This window comes from Heterocephalus glaber, unplaced genomic scaffold, assembly GCF_053883595.1.
Source record: "Heterocephalus glaber isolate CG9 unplaced genomic scaffold, H.glaber_assembly_v1.0 deba00001553, whole genome shotgun sequence".
NCBI classification, from domain to species: domain Eukaryota; kingdom Metazoa; phylum Chordata; class Mammalia; order Rodentia; family Bathyergidae; genus Heterocephalus; species Heterocephalus glaber.
Window position 1 is genome coordinate 9,447,529 of NW_028258344.1, and position 14,228 is coordinate 9,461,756.

General features: G+C 36.6%; 1 long non-coding RNA gene across 1 annotated transcript in view; it reads left to right on the forward strand.

Annotated features, from left to right (window-relative positions):
* Nucleotides 1-1,077: 1,077 nt before the first annotated feature.
* The window catches only part of LOC106009197 (uncharacterized), a 70,187-nt gene continuing 57,036 nt past the window's right edge, over nucleotides 1,078-14,228 (forward strand). The window contains exons 1-2 of the long non-coding RNA XR_001183284.2: nucleotides 1,078-1,148; nucleotides 1,862-1,950. This is a non-coding gene — a long non-coding RNA (uncharacterized LOC106009197). The remainder of the gene's footprint in view (nucleotides 1,149-1,861; nucleotides 1,951-14,228) is intronic.

Below are 14,228 nucleotides of genomic sequence, written 5' to 3' on the forward strand. Positions count from 1 at the left end.
TCTGTCTCCTCCATGAATAAAGTCTTATAATTATTCTTCATTTGACATGTTCAAAGCTAGAAATGTACAAATAAGCCTCAACTTCTCTTTTTGCCTTATCTCCCCACATACAACCCATCTTTATATTGATTCTACTTCTGTAATATCATTCAAATCTTCCCTTTCCCTTCCAGAGTAAAGTTTCATTACATGCTCTCTCACATCTGTATTATTCTAATTCGTGCCTTATAATTGGTCTCCCAGTTTCCATTTTACTATAGGGTAAAGGCTGCATAACTTCAGCATGGCTGTGGCAGAGGTAGAAATATTTTTTAAGGAAGAATAATTTGTCCAGTAAACATATACATTATGATAAGTACACTTTTCACAATAATTCTAAAATTATGAAGCAATATTGAGATGAACAATTTGATCTCTAAAACACAGATAACTACTCAAAGATCTAAATTTAGTTTTTTATTTAACACATCAGTTGGCTTTTCATTATAAACTATAAACTTTAACATATAATTCAATAATCCTTTATGAATTTGATCAGCAAAATTCTATTTCTTTTAACCTGAAAAATTGATAACTTTAAGCTTTTGAATGTGCAAAAACTACAGCCAAGTTAGAATCTGGGTTGCAGGTGACCTGTACTACTTCCACCTCTATGGCCAGTTGCCTGTATGCAACTATCCAATGGCTCCCTATCTGTGTATCCTGTCTGCTGGTCTTGGACAATTGTTACTACAACATTCATTACATTCATCAGATTATTTTTAAGGCAAAATTAAAAATCATCTTTTCAAAAAATACCAACCTCATGACCTTCCCAAGCTAAAACTCTCAAGCCTTGTTTTGTGACAATCAAAGAGAAGACTTAGTGGTAGTTTGGGCTTATTAGCATGATGCTTCAAATCACCTGGAAACAGGCTCTCTAGAAATAAGTTCATGAATTTATCTCGTACAACCTGTTAGGTTGAGTGGGGTGGATGATGTTTATTTTTTCCTAAGAGTACATACTGTACCTTGTAGTCACATCCTCCTGATCATTGCACAAATGCAAGACCAACAAATTGCATCAGAGACAGATGATGTGGTCTCTGGCACATGCCTAAACCAGTCTGTGTACAGGACTACACCAGCCTGGAGTTTAGGGAGAACATGTGAGTCTGAAAACTTTTCTTCCTTGAACTGCCAAACTTTCTCCCTTCCATTATTCAAGTGCCTTCAGAAGTCATTTCACTTCCTATAGATTCTATTCCAAAATATCAGTTAGATTCACCAGCCTCTAGACACTCCCAGGCAGTTGCCTAATAGGGAACATTCATAAAGTGAAAGTAAAAAGAGAACACCATGTTCTTCGTGATCAAAGAGAGTGGGACTGAAATACCAGGTCAATCCCTTCCTTGCTCTTTCTGTGACTTGAATGAACTATACAACCGTTTGAGACTCAATACCCTCATTTGTAGAGTAAGAATAATGATTCTTACCTCAGGAGATGTTCTTTGAATATTTGATCTTAGCCAAAAGGTGGAGAAGCAATGAGATGTTCTTTGAATAAAAGAGGTACAAATAAGTATCACAAAACCAGTCCTTTAGAAATATTCATATAAATGCATTTTATTATCAAAATTTTCTACATGAAGACACAGGAAGTTAAGTAATTTGCCTAAGGTCATCCAGATAGTAAGCAGAGGAGTCAGGATTTGAATTTAGGCAGAATGATTCTAAGCCCCATGCTTTCAAATTACTCCATATACGAAGTGACTAGTATAGTTTCAGGTACATGTGACATGCTAAATAAATATCATTTTAGGACAACTGCGGTAGCCTTTCATGGATTTTCTTTTTCTTTTTCTTTTTTTTTTGGTACCAGGAGTCGAACTCGGGACCTAGCAGTTGCAAGGCAGGTACCTGAACCACTGAGCTAAATCCTGGGTCCTTTCATGGATTTTCTTAAATCAGGTATTATTCTCTTCCAATTATTCTGTAAGTATTTTTCTTGAACCAATTTCCCAAAATCCAAATCTGGTTAAAATAAATACAGAAAAATATTATTGTATTTTCTCATTACATAAAAGAAAAAGCCTAAACTCTTAAATGTAACATTCTAAGCCCTCCACAATATGGCCTGTTCCTACCACTCTAGAATCATTTGACATTGTGCATCCCAAACGTATCGTCTTATGTTCTTACTGCAGCAGATTATTTCTCAATTCTCTTGTATAATTTGTTACCTTTACCTACTTGTTTTGCTTCTCCTCCTGTACTGGGCAAGCTCCTATTCACCCTGTGAAGTCAAATTCAAATTATATTTCTGTTCAAGATCTTATTCCCTTGATACTTTCCAAGGGTAGTCCATTGCTCTTTCCTCTGAACTCCATAGAAATGGAGTTCACAAGCACATGCAATCTGAACATATAAACATCCACCGCATTCTCAGTGACCTACGAATTAAAAAAGGTTTTCTTCTGCATTACTTCTTTAGCAAAGTACAAAGAAATTCCCTTTCGGTGTTTGGGAAAGTTGAGGTAGAAAAATAAGAGGTTACTGTATTTCTTTAAGAAGTAAGAAAGAGTATTCTACTCTTCCTACATGAAGGAGAGTAAATGAATGGAGACTTCCTGAAAGGAAATCAAACTCTTTGTGTAAGAAAGTTACTGAATAAACTCTTTGTGTTTTGTTGATTGGTGAAAGAAAGCAGCCAAATTCCTAGCTGCCTGGGTTACTATATACTCCATAAGAAGAAAATGCCTAAATTCACTCTATGCCAGCATATTTTAATCGGCGAGACATTGGAGAATAATATGAGCATATAAATCTGAAGTTCCTGGCACTAAGACTGATAGGGGCTAAGTGATCAAGCTTAGTACACAGAGGAGCAGCAGGGACTAGCAGCGCTGGATTTATCATGCAATAACTTAGGGTGTAATGAAGCTAATGTACCATCAAACTTCCCCACTTGAATGTAGCTAATGAGTATACCTCATTTTTGGTCTATGCTCTGGCCCAAGGTTCTTCATTGATCTTAGTAAACCTTAGGAACATGATAATAGAATTCTTGTCAATATGGCATCTTTAGTTTTAATTTATTTTTAAAATTTAATTGAAAAACTAAAAATGTGACCTGGTTTCTATCAAAAATATTATGGTTTGGATCTAAAATGTCTCCCATAGGTCAGCTAATCAGATTTTGGGAAAGGATCAGACCAGGAGGGCACTAACCTCATCAATGGAGTAACCCACTGGTGAGTTCTTAGGAGGTGGTGGGGCCTAGTTGAAAGGAGTGAGTCAAGAGGGCATGATGTTGGGAAATCTTATCCCTTGTTTCTTTCCCTGTGGGTTAGTATATTTCCCTCTCCTCTGCTCTCCTCTGCTCCCCTCTCCTCTTCTCTCATGCTTTTCTCTCCTCTTCTCTTCCCCTTTTTCCTTTTCCCCTTATCCTTCTTATTTTTCTTTGTTATGGCTGTATCTAGATGTCCCCACCAAAGCCTCAGGAGGACATAGGTAGGGCTTTTCAGAGGTGGTTGGGTTTAGAGTGTGTGATGCTGTAATTAAGTGTGTGTTGCTGGGGCCAAGGGTGTGTGATTACTAAATTAGTCCACTGACTGATTTGGCATACTCTGGGTGTGGATAATGGAAAGGTCTTCCCTGGGTATGAGTGCTGCACACTCTAAGGGCTGGTAGCCTGGACAGAATATATGGGACAGACAGAAGGCTGCTCAGGTCACCTGTCTCCTGCTGCTTGCTGCTTTTGTTGCTTCCTGACTTTCACACCATGAACTGTTTTTTCTCCTCTGTGATCCCCCTCTGCTATGCCACCCTGCCTTGGAGCCAGCTGATTATGGACTGAAACCTCTACAAACTGTGAGCTAAAGAAACTTTTCCTCCTTTAACTTTGGGTGTTGAGTATTTTGCCTCAGCAACAAGAAGAGTAACTAAGACTACCCTCCTCCTGCTCCTCTTCCTTCTTCTTCTTCTTCCTCTTTCTGTCTCTCTCCCTCTCTCTCTCTCTCTCTGTCTTTCTCTTTTTCTCTCTGACTTTCTCTTTGTCTTTCTCTCTTTCTCTGTGTGTGTGTCTCTCTCTCCTCTCTCTTCTCTCTCTGCTCTCCTTCCTGGCTCCCATGAGGTGTGAGCATCTATCCTCCATCACATCTTTCAACTATGATATTTCTGCCTCAGTATAGACCTCAGGGCAATGGAGCCAGCTGACCATGCACTGAAACCTCAAACCATGAACTAAAATAAATCTTTTATATTTTAAATTGTCCTTCCCAGTATTTTATTACAGCCACAGAAAGCCAATTAACATAAGTATGAAACCATTCAAACCTTTTAATGCATACATTACTATTTAGAATGATGTATTTAAAATGATGTCTTCATTTCAGTGAAAATAACCTCCTATCTCCTGAACATGCCATTTTATCTATGAGGCTAGTCTAAGGTTCCATCATCTCTCAGGTGGATCACTCCAACAATCTCCCAATGAGTCTCCCTGTTTTCATCATTTTAAAACAAAACTCTAATCATACCACTCCTTTATTTGAAAAAAAAAAAACTTAATATCTTCTCATTGGTCTTTGAATAAAGACAAAAATCCATAGCTCTTAGTCTAATTTATTCCCTACTTTCCCCTTGAGCTTATTTTATGCCTGTCCTCTATGTCCAGCCACTCTGGCCTTTGAGCTGCTTCTAGGGCCCTCCCTTCCACTGCTGCAGAAACTAAGCATATACTTGCTCTCTTGAACAGAGCATACACCTGGGAGAATATTTAATCCAATTCATCCTTCACATCTCAGCTCAAATGTCAGAGATATTTTCCAAAGATCCCCTTTCACTTTCGCACACACACGCACACACACACACACACACACACACACTCAGCAGGGTTAGATTGTAATTTTGCAAGCTTTGAATATCATCTTTGTATACCATGGCAGTTTTAAAATATAGATTAATTTAAGTTATTTTTTTCAGTGGTTTTCTTGTCAACAAATGCTGCATTTCATAAAGGAAGGGCTTGCTTTGTCTGTTAATCAACAATTTGTCCTTAATAACACTTAACTGAAGGTATTTAAGAAATCAAATCAAATTTTGCATAATTATAAAACTTTAAATTGGTATTTGAGGTAGAAAAGAGGTATGAAATGAGACTAAGGAAAAAGACAATTTGATGGTGATGTACCGAAAAAATGGAATCAAATAAGAGAAAATGATGTTTATGATAAAATAGTTCTTTAGTGGAGTTTAGAATATAAGAAATGGATGCTAGTATTTACAGAGATAGAACTAGGGAGATGGAAGACAAGGGCAGAGACCCACGGTTTTAAGAAGTGAAATTCAGGAGACAGGAAGTAGATTTCCAAGGCATGAAGGGGATCTCAAAACAAGACATAACTCAGGCAGGGGATGTAGCTCACTGGTGAGGCTGCCTGCCTCACAAGTGCAAGGTCCCGAGGTTGATCCCTGGTACCAAAAAAAAAAAGATATAACTCTCAGATCATAAAGTGTTTTCAACATTTGGATGGGAGATCAGATGTGAGGGTAAAATAACAGTATATAATTTATAATAAAGTAATATTAATAATTCTAACATAAAATATATACAGTATTTTAATGTAACGTTTAAAACTTTTTCCAGAAGTAATTATTTATGAGAACTTTCATATATATTTTCCTGATTTCCACCCTACTTTTTAAAATTAGGGCTTAAATTTTTCAACTAGTCTCTTTCTTCCATTTTTCAGAAGTACAAGAAGCAGTTTTAGAGTACAGCAACCTTAGTGCATGGCATGTCCATATCCCTTCCAACCTTACCATTATATATGTGCTAGCCAACTGCCAATTGCAAGCTCTGATTCTCTTTGCCTGAGGGCATTCTCTGAGCTCAAGCTGCCCTGCCAGGGAGGACTGAAAGGATCAGAAATTAAGTCTTCCTTCTTAATGCCAAGCAGCTCTCAACAAATTCCTGATAGAAAGTGGTATAAAATATACCAACTTCCTCTTTTTATGATTAGATTAGAATAATTCTGAAGCTCTGGTTCTACATGGCCTCCCTGAGTTGTCCAGTGGAAATGAGAAATTCATGGTAGATATTTGGTTGATAATTCACCCAGGTTGAATGCTTTTGTCCTCCTCATCGCATACACCCACTCCTGTACCACTGTTTCACCTCCAAAATAAACCACTTACATTGACTTCTTTGTCTCAAGCTCTGTTCCTGGCAACCCAAACCTAAAGAAATAGCATGGAAACTCCTACACACTAACTCCTGCAGCTGGGGTTGTTTTGAACGTCTTTTCTTTAAATTGCTTGTGGAAAGAGAACATTTGCATCTCTTAACACTCACCTGTGGTCAAAGAGCAGACCCCAGCCTGAGAAACAGGACCCCACCCCCATGTGAGAGAGCAGATCTTCACTGGAGGAGCAACCCTCACCCTTCACCTGGCAGATAGTATACCAAGAGCAACACCCCCACCATGTGAGAAAATGGAGCCAAATGGGAGGAGTGGGGCCACATCCCCACATGACAGAGTAGACAAGGAGCAGCACACCACCACACATGTGACAGAGTAGGCCCCTAATGGAGGAATGGCACCTTAACCCCAAGGGAACATAACATGGAGCAACAGAGGCAAAGAATAACCAGCAAATGAAAGCCTGAATGAAGACAACACTTGGGGAAAAAGGGAGCAACTAGACCCCATGACGTTATTGACATTAAGTCTAACAGTTACTTAAACCTCTGCCTTGTGGCCTACACCCAGCAAAGACCAGAGGACTGATCACATTCCCCATCTACCAATGAGAGGGAAGACATTCCTGGCTTGAATGGTAACCAGTCTGAGGGGATTAAACAGAGAGCCCTCTGGTGGAAGGAGAATACCTCAAAGACCCATAGTCTCTAAAGCTGGGTATAGAAAATCATGTCTGCCTGGACACCGAGACTGCAGATCTTGGAAAGAAACCTCTCATTCAATAACAGAGGAATTTTTATTTCACTCAGTCTTAGTTTGATTTTCCAACTTTGTAATATTTTTGTCTTTCCCTCATTAGGTTCTTTCAGGTTAAGGATTTTTCTTCCACTTTACTTTTTCTCTTAGTTTCTTTTCTTTTCTTTTTTCCCCCCATTTTATCCTTTCCATTCCAACTTTTTTTTCTCTTCTTTCTTCTTTTGTCTTTTGTTTTTGCTGTTTATTTTTTCCTTCTTTTTTCTTCTTTATTCTTTCTAGAAACTGTTCCGTCACTATTAATTTCCTTTTACTCCTTAGTAGGACCTCCATTTTACTTTTCTCTCTTCATATCCTATCAATTAATTTTTCAAATTTTAAAAAATTTCTCTGGTTTCCCAATCCTTCCACTTTTACTAGTATAACTACAAAGCTTTATAAATCTCCAGACAAGTAATTAACATTGTGCTATGCTGTTGAATACTGTGCTATTCTTAGTAAAAGTAAAGTTGTTCCATTTAGTAGGTCAATAGTAGGTCAATATTTGGTTTATCTTAGTATTCATACATAACCATAGATTTTTTTTCCTGTGGACAAGGATGGCACTTTATTAGCTTTTAGAATTTGTCAATATTCAGTTTGTATTTCATGCTATATTTGATGCTCATTTTATCATTTTAGCCAAGGTATTGTAACTGTTGCTATTAATTTTTTTTGAGACAGTAATATTCACATTGTCTATGGGTCTTTAACAATATTGTGGCCTATTCTGGAAGAACTGCGATCTCCTATCTCAAGTAAGTGGAGGTAGTTAGTTCCTGGGACAGAGATAAAGGCCAATAGTTAGCTATGCCCAAGGAGTACTACTGAAAAATAGATATGAACTAAAGAGGTCCTCATTCTAGAAAAAAAACTTTCCACCTCAATAAATCCACAAAATTCAACATAAAACAAGCAAAAATAGAAACATGAGAAGACAAACCAACAAAACACCTCCAAATACTCCCAACTCCCTCAAAGTTGATCCATGGAGAATTTAAGTGGAGAAAACCAAAAGCTTCACACTCGTATTATCCAGAATTGTATCAGAGGAGAAAATAAACAGTTCAATAAAGCAATTGGCAACATCACAATAGATATAAGTAACAAGGCATTGATTCAATTAAACAAAATCATCAGTGAGTCTAAATAAGACACGAGAATGAGGCTAGAAGGACTAAAAAATGCAAAACATATATAACAGCAAAGAAAAGGATTATAGACTGTGAAAGAGATACAAAAAGAAATTCAGAAGATTCAAAATTCTACTGAAAGTACAGGAAGTAGAAGTGACAGAGTTTCAGAACTAGAAAACAGTGCTACTGTTAGTGGCCAATTAATGAAAGACATCTTAAAAACAACAAGACAGCATGAAAAAATAGATCCAACAGTTCCTAGATGATGCAAAGAAGACTACTCTAAGATTAATAGGAATTAGTAAAAAATCAGAAGATAGCACAAATAGCACAAAAAAACTTGTTTTCTAAAAAATAGCTGAAAACTTTCCAAATAAAGTAAAAGAATTTAACATTTAATGTTAACATATAATTTAACATATAATGAGGCATATAGGATCCATATAGCTACTACCAGAAAAGGAATCTTTCCTTGATACATCATAGTCAAAAATCCCAGAAGTCCAACACAAGAACATAATCTGAAACATCCTTAGGGCAAAAACAACCATCTCTTATAAAGGAAAACCCATCAGGATTATATCAGACTTCTCAACACAATGTTCAAAGGCTAGAGGAACTTGGAATGAAGTGTTCCAAGCTCTAAAAGGTAACATTTCTCAACCAAGACTTATATATGCTGCAAAATTATCTTTCAAAATTGATGGGGAAATAAGGTATTTCCATGAATAGGGCACCTCAAGAAATTCATATTCACCAAACCAGCACTACAAAAAATTCTCGAAGATATCCTAGAAAGAGACAGGGAAGCCCAAAATACCAAAATTAATAGAATGAATACACCAGATAGAGTAAACAGTTAAGCAGAAAGGGGGAGGGGTCAGTGACAGGAAAATAAGTCAACAACAAGAATAAGTCAATGCTTTTCAGTAATAACTCTCAATATGAATGGTTTCAGTTCCCTACTCAAAAGACATAAGTTGGCAAAAAAGGAGCAAGAAATGAAACTCAACAATGTATAGTCTACTAGAGCACACTTAATCCCAAAAGGAAGACACAGATTTAAAAAGAAAGGATAGGAAACAATATTTCATACAATGGGAACTCAGAAAAAAGCAAGAGTACCTATCCTAAAAGCAGACAAAGTAGATTTCAGGCCAAAACTGATTAGATGAGGGTCACTATATATTGGTTAAGGGCACAATTCAACAAGAAGAAATGATAAGAGATGCTTATACTGCATCAGTGATGGGTGCATCTTCCTTGTTTCTTCTGCTGATCATTAGCAAAGCTCAGGTAAAAGTTGAATGAGACTTGTATTTCAGGTGAAGTGGTTTAGGCTGGTGCACTGCCTCACAGACTGGTTGTAAGGAGGTTGAAAACTCTTAGGATGGTGTCCAGCACAAGTGTGTTGTGCAATATCATTAATCCTGTTGTACAACAGTTTTGTGCAGATTTCACTGGATGTGTTAAAAAATACAAATATTGTCTTTCCGCTAGCATATGTGTGAGTATTTATTCTTTCAAAGAAGCAAATCTTAGATTCATTAATTCTTTGTATTGTTGGGGGTTTTTATTGGTCTCAATTTCATTGATTTATAATCTGAGACCTGCGGTCTTTAAAATGTGTACTATCAACCACTCTGAGGAAACATAAATGATAGCATTGCGAAGAACTATTATATTTCCTGTGGTTTTATCTTAGGTGACAATCTGGGTTTTACATTTTCTTTTCCCTAGTAAAACCAAAAGGAAAATTTTCTCTTCACTGTTCAAGTGTAGTGTGATCACAGGATTCAGACTGAGAAAGAAAGCCAAGAATGGTAATATCATGCAAACAAGAAATCCTTATACAGGACCATCCATTGTTGAGGCCTGTTTTAGAGTATGTTAAAGGAAAAGGTACCTGAATTGCAATCATCACCAAAAAACACCTTCTGTTCCTACAGTTCACAAAGTCTCTTTACTTCAGAAATTTTGAGCAAATGCAGGCAGAGATTCAGTTTCTAAAACTAGTAATAAAGACCATTCTACATGGAAGTGACAATTCTATCACAAATATTACAGAAAACATATGACATGGAGAGTGAAGGGCTAGAGAGCCCCTCAGACATATTTCTCCAGCTGAAAGTTTACTCCCTTTTTCCCACTGAAAGTTTTAATTCAGTGGGAAGATGGTTGATATGAAAATCTTACTGAAATATAGACCTTTCATATACATATAGACACAGATACACATCATGTTATAGCTAATCGTAATAACTTACAAGTACAGTGGACCCTTCACTTACAAACTCAATTTGCTCTCTAGGGCTGGTTGTAACTCAAGTTGGTTAGGCTCCTCTACACAGCCTTCAAAGTCTCTCTCCTGTATACAGGCAGGTCTCACTGTACTTAGACACTGGCTCAGGATTTCTCAATTAATCCCACACAGGAAAGGATGTTGTAATGTTCCTTCCAGAACTCTTTAAAGGTTGCATTTGTATCTGAGACAATCTGGATGTGCAAGCAGCCAGCACTGGGGTCATAACACAAGACTTTGGCATAAGTTAAAACTAAAATTTCTGTTGTAACGCAAGTTGTTCATATGTCAGGCCAGTCATAACTTGAGGGTCCACTGTAGTTCTTACTTTAAAGTGGTGATTTTATCCTTTTAACAAAGCCTTCCTTTGTTGGTTTCAGTTCCAATGAAAACATCCATTCAAGTACTGGTTTTAATCAACACTTAAGCTCTGAATAGTAAGAATAGTAAACACTGTGGTTCATCAAATCATTAAATCATGTAAGCAGTGCCCTTCCAGTATTGTTTTTAGCTAGCCATACTTTTGGCTGGGTCCATTATAATGTTATTTGTAATGCCATTTCCACAGGGGACACTTAAGTGTATTTTTCTTGAAGAAAAGAATTGTTTCACCGATATCTTTTTAGGTTTACCCACCAAACCTCTTGCCTTACAAAAATATATGATTTTATGAAGGATGATCTTGATGGGAAATTCAAACAATCATAGATGTCTCAGTTATATTTATATTCTTTTTCCACAAATAAACATGCGTATAACAACAATTTTTTTAATCCCTTCCTTACATAAGAAACTAAGGACTGAAAATCTACATTTGCCATTTCACCTCTGTGTCACCTTCCTGGGCTTTGATATAATGTAATAGAATCATGGCTCCTATTTAATTAAACAGAAATCTGGATTAACTCCAGCTGTGGGTCATGCAATCAGTCCTTGTGTGAGCAAAAAGGGGTGTAATCCCTGGCCCATAGATCATTCCTACATGGAAATCTGCTCTCACTCAAAGCCATTCTCAGGCTGCTGAAAATGGTATTTTCCTGTATGAATGACTTGGAATGTGCAGCTGCCCCCTGTCCATACCTTATGAAAACAATCAGAAAGGCTAAAAGAGCTTGATTTGTCCTCCTCCAAAAGCACTTTTTAATCAAAAGACCCCTAACCCTGCCTGTTGATACATCCAGCTTTTCTTTGTTTGCTGCAAGAAACACTATAGATGTGGTTTGCTGTTTACTGCATTTTTTTCCCATGCATTTCTCCAGATGGGTGTAATTTGATCCTCTGATATATACTGAACAGATTTTTTAAAAACAACTTTTATTGAGGCAGATTTTTGTTGGAATATGACTTCATCTTTCTTCCAAAAAGGAAATATTCTGATCTTTCTGAATGGGTTTACTCACAAAACCTACCCTTTTAACATGAAGGCTGTAAGAGCTGTGTGTTACAGATTCAGGCAGCTATAGGCAATGCAAAGAGTAAGGACAGATCTATTTTGCTGGGGTTCATGAAGGTAGACAGAGACTTCCCAAACTGGGGTAGTTTGCCAATAGGGAGGCCTAAATAAAGCCATTAGAACTATTCAGAGGAGGGAGTGGGTAGATCTGAATATACAGGGCAGCTCAATTATTATGCACAGTTTAGAAGATCCACTGAGCCTACAGAGTCCTCATGGCTTCTACCGAGGATCGGGGATAGAACACCTTCTTGCCAGGAAAGAGTGGGCATAAAAAAATGACCCAATGATATCTTGGATTTGTACATTTATTCTTGATGTCATTCTTTAAAAAGTATAGCTAAATGGATGCATATTGAGGCCATACTCTTAAGTGAAATAAATAGGACACACGTGTATAAATACTGAATAGTATCTCTAGTGTGAGAAACTGACAGTGTAAATAAGGATGAAAATGATTAAAATGAATAATTGATAATCTGAAATAGGAAAAGGTCCAAAGGGGTAGGGGTGGTGGGAGGGGAAGGGGAAATGGAAGAAGGGAAAGGAAAAATTATGAGAAAGAAAAAAATAAAAGATGGAAACACAGTCTATGTAAATAGAGAAGGGTGGTGGGGTGAAGGGCACATAGGTAATGGGGGAAAAATAAGAACTAAAATATATCATGTTCAGGTACAAGCACCCAGTGAGAAATGTAAATGTATTGTATACCTAAAATGTACCAATTCATATATAAATAATAAAAATAGTAACTAAACTATCAGGATTTCTCTTGCATGTTTCTTGTACATATAATTCTGCAAGCTGAGTCAAAATTCCTATTACACATGGAAGGTTTTGAAATTCTGAACATTTTATAACATTAGGAACACAGGATACTGATAGGCTTGCTTTTCAAAATATAAATTAATTGAAGTCTTTGTTTTGGCTTCTGCGATTGCTTAAACTCACTTGCAAAAAAGCAAACTGAAATTTGAGAGGGAAGACAGGAGAAAGCTTTCTTCTAGACGACAGGCTATCAGCATTAAGTGCACACTAAATCACAACAGAGACCATTAAGTAGACAAACAGGCTTTGAGGGTCTGAGTAGGGCCAAGATATCAGGCATTGTGATTGTAACAGAACTAGGTTGAGATCTAGTGTTATAGAGACTATTTTAAATGTTTGACTTCAGGTTTCTAGAATAATTTTTCATTGTTAGAATAGACATTAATTTCTGCAGCTATACATTTTATAATAAAACTTTAATTTAGACAGGAAAAAAGCTAAATTCTAGCTCATAGTAAGAAAAGATAACCATTTTCTTAATTGGAGTGAACATCCATGCCAAGTTTTGCTCCAATGTTAATAGTTCTTGGGCCTTATGGAATCCATTATAAGACAAAGTACAAAGGACAGCCATGTGATGCTTGCCATATGAGCTCATCTCCATGGACTACGATGCTCATGGTACAGGGAATCCACCCAACAGAGAAAAGAGTAGCTTGTTTATTCCCCTAAGAGCATCATTTAGGCTAGTACAATCTTAAGGACAGAGATATCTAGATGATCTCATTCTTAGGAGATAAAGTATGCAAATTGTTTACCTGAGGCCCCAAATAGAATCCCTACAGTTGTCATTTACCTGACCTAGTAGTCTGTGGGTCACTTAATGGATTAAATCAGTCAAAGCACACTTTAAGGCCACAGTCATATACTGAAAAAATACCAACATATCAAACACTATGTTTTCATTGACTACAAGGGATTTCAGAGATACTTGCTTTGTCTTAGTTTTTACAAATAAAAGAAGTCTAGTTTGAAAGTCATTTAGCCATAATATTTTTATTCACATTTATTTTTAACTCATAGATAAAATTATCACTTCTTGGGGGTATCATGAGATGTTTTGCTACATGTATACATTTTATAATGTTTAAACCATAAATCTATCATTCACTAGCTATGGAAAAACCTGGGAAATTAAAGAATAAAAACAGTCATGGGTAGGTATGTGTTAAAGTCTTTATGGACTTGATCTCATTTAACTTTTACCAAAAAAAAACAACAACTATGAAGTAAGTATTATTACTCAACTTTTAAAGTAAGGCTTGTATATGTTAGAAAAATCGTCATCTAGCTCTTAATTGGCAAATCGAGATCGTCTGTCTCATTCTCAAGCCATTGCTTCTAGTTATTCGATGATGCTAAGTATGTTCTTGATCTATTCAATCTTTTAAAAAGTGTATCATTCCTAAGTCATCTTCTATTCACAATACCACCTAATACTGTTTTAAATTTCACTGTTAGATCACTCATCCACTCTAAACAGAATTTGCTAAATAACTGATGCTATATAAACACTTAAGAGAAATGGTTAG